Genomic DNA, 3315 nt, shown 5'->3' with positions numbered 1-3315 from the left:
AAAAGGTTTTTGATTGATTTCGGACTGAACCTTGTTAAAGGCTGCCTACGTACCCCTTTCGAGGATCAAGCCGAACGTAGTTCAATTGATAGATCTGGACAAGAGATCGAACTGCCTGGGCGAGTTCGTCTAGTAATTGAGTGCCAGTCATAGAAACGGAACTTGTCGAGAATAAAGCCTAAAGTTTCTAAGTGCAGAGAATTTTGAATGTAAAAAGCTCTCCCCCCATGCTCCTCGCCTAGGACTTCTTATATACTAGCTCCAAGGTCGGTTTACGCTTTTACTCTTCTGCCCTTAAGCCGTCATAGCATAAAATTAGAGATATTCTGTTTTTCCCGATCTTCGTGATTATCTTCGGAAACTTCACATTTATCCGCGAAAACTTGTCATTTATCTTGTCTTACGAACCGAGCATAAACCGTCATATGGCTTATGGGCTTTTGGTTGAGAAATCGTAAGTGGGCTTCGAGCTTCGTCTTAGGTCTCTTTGGGCCGTCTTTGGCTCGAAACGTTTATTACGGTTTCTTCGATAAGAGCAAACTTCCCGCGGTTTTTATCGTAAAGTTTGACTGATGACTTCGCGTGACGGGAAACATAGAATGATTTACCCACGGTCTACGAGAGATAGCATTTAAAGAGTAGACGAGAATGCATGGAGAGCCCGATCGCTACGTAACGACCAAGCCGTGTACGTGCTCGGTCGATACGTAGGGACCGAGTTTGGCTCAAGCTCGATCTTTAAAAAGCGAGAAAAGATAAACTGTGGAATATCAATTATAAACTACATAATATATATGAATTATTTGAAAAAGTTATAGCAAATATTCTGAACAAGGCAAAAGCATAGAGTTAAGGGCAATTGTCCAAAATAGCACTTCTGAAGTTTCTGTCTCAAAAATAGCCTTAGAAGGAGAAAATCACATATATGACATTCATTAAAGGGTAGAATGTCACTACTACCCTTGTGTTAATAAAAAAAATAAAAAAAGGGAATCGATCTATCTCTCTTCATTTCACGTGATACTCTCCTCACCGCGCCTCCATCGTTTCCGGCGATCCTCTTCAAACCCTCGCCGCGCCTTCATCGTCTCTGGCGATCCTCTTCAAACCCTCACCGCGCCTCCATAGTCTCCGGCGAATAGGACTTTCTTCATCTGCGACGACGCAGACGAAGATCCGGCGAATAGGAATCGTGTTCCTCCTCTCTCGACACCGAGGCCTCCATTGAGACGCCGCCGGAGAAAAATCGCACAAAACCACCACCGTAATACTATTTAATCTCAAATTCGGACACAAATCCCATTGGAAACTAATCACGATGTAAGTTTTTGAAATTAGAGTTTTCTCTTTAAAATTTGGGGATTTTGAAATTAGGGTTTTTGATTTTGATTTCTACTTTGCATATTCATTTATGTTGTTTGTTCAACTCTATTGAATGTTGAATTTGACTTGTTTAGCTTAGCTTTCCTAATCGAAAATTTGAATTTGATTTGTTTGGTACTCTTTCCTATTAACCCGAGAAGCTTGCGTTTGTTTTCCAGCGAAGCAAATATCCTTAAGTTGTTGGAGCTCAAAGCAAAGGCTTTTGAATTGTGGGAAAACAAAGTTATTGGAGCTCAAATATTCTCTGACATAAACCATCTCTTTGAGGTATGTTGCATATTCAAGCTTCTTTGTGAGTGATCTCGTTTTCTACTGCTTCTTGCTTGTGTATAGGCTTAGTGAAATCCGAGAGTTCCCGAGTGTGTGTTTTTAGTTCGTGTTGCTTTTGAGTTTGGGTCTAAGGTCTGAGGTATTGATAGAGTTATACATATTTAGGATTGCCTTCTTAATTTTTCTTGTTTTACTATCAAAAATGACTTATATCCTTCCTAGTTCGTGTTGCTTTTGAATTTGGGGCTGAGGTATTGATAGAGTTGCATTGATAATGGATAGGATTGTGAAAGTATGGGTGTGTTTCTTTTTCTCAATTCAGGAAGGGTTTGTATTGTTTCAGGAAAGCCTTCCAGAAAAGTTTGAAATTTTTTCCCCTTGTTTACGCAGGATAGAAACACATGGGAGATTCAGTACCTCTCACACTAACTCTGCCTGAGCTGAAGTAGGAAAAAAAGGTGTCAATAAACCAACATTCAACCTTGATGTATATCTCCATTGTTGAAAGTATTCCAACAGCAGATGAGATTGAGAGAGTACGAGGGTTTTTGGGACCTATAATGAGGCTCAGTGGGAGGAGTGAAATGAAATTATCAGGAAACACTGTCTACGGTATTCTCACAAGAAGCATCGTTACTGTAAAAAAAAATGAAGCTTGGTTCCATTTCGCTGGTCAGCCAATGAAGTTCTCTATAAGAGAATTTCATATGGTGACCGGTTTGAAATGTAATGGTGAAGTAGAAGGACCACGAGGGGAATATGAGTGGGACTTGCTAAAGGGGCGTACTCATAAGTTAAGCGACGTGTTGAACCAGCTCAAAAAGACAAGAGTAGATGCTTCTGATGAGAGAGTTTTCCTAGCAATTCTCCTCCCGGTAGAGAGCATATTGCTGTCGAAGAACAACAAAGGGACTTTCCCTTTGGAGTATGTCAACAAAGCAAAGGATATGATGTATCCATGGGGATTAGACGCTTACCTGGTGCTCCTGAGGTCAATTCAAAAAGTTGTCGCAAACCATCTGGAGGATACTTCATAATTCGAGTTGCAAGGTTATCCTCTAGTAGTCCATCTTTGGATACTAGAGTCCATTCCCTTGCTACGTGATAAGTTCAGTAATTGGGCACCGACTGTTGATGTTTCTGGACCGATTTACTTGTGTGAGAAATACACTGAGCTAGAAAATCCATCACTTGAACGGGTTTTACAGATTGAAGCTCATAAAAAGGTAAGCTTTTACAGTGACCTTGTTTTGATATCTTTCTCTGTTTATTTCGCTTCTTCTTTTTAAAAACTTATTCTCATTGGTTTCTCTTTTTTTATGCTTTCAGCTGAAGGTCACATGCATCCTACCTCCTATTCCTAATGATCCCGAAGATGATGTCTCCATGGAAGACGAACATAGTGACGAGTTGGAATCTGTGAAAGATATATCCAAGAAAGGGTACAAGTTCAAAGCCGATGATTGGAAAAATAGGTCTGTAGACACATTGGACAGATTGGATGCTCTTATTCATATGACGATTCATATGACGAAAAATGTGGAGACTAGCCAAGCTTCTGCTTCGATTGAGGATGACTCAGAAAATACCAAACTGAACAAGATCATCGAGTTAATGACGGAGAATGCCAAGAGCATGAAGGATCGAATGTCCTTACTGGAA

This window comes from Brassica oleracea, chromosome C9 (assembly GCF_000695525.1).
Source record: "Brassica oleracea var. oleracea cultivar TO1000 chromosome C9, BOL, whole genome shotgun sequence".
In the NCBI taxonomy this organism is placed as follows: Eukaryota; Viridiplantae; Streptophyta; class Magnoliopsida; order Brassicales; family Brassicaceae; genus Brassica; species Brassica oleracea.
This window is presented reverse-complemented; position numbering follows the sequence as displayed.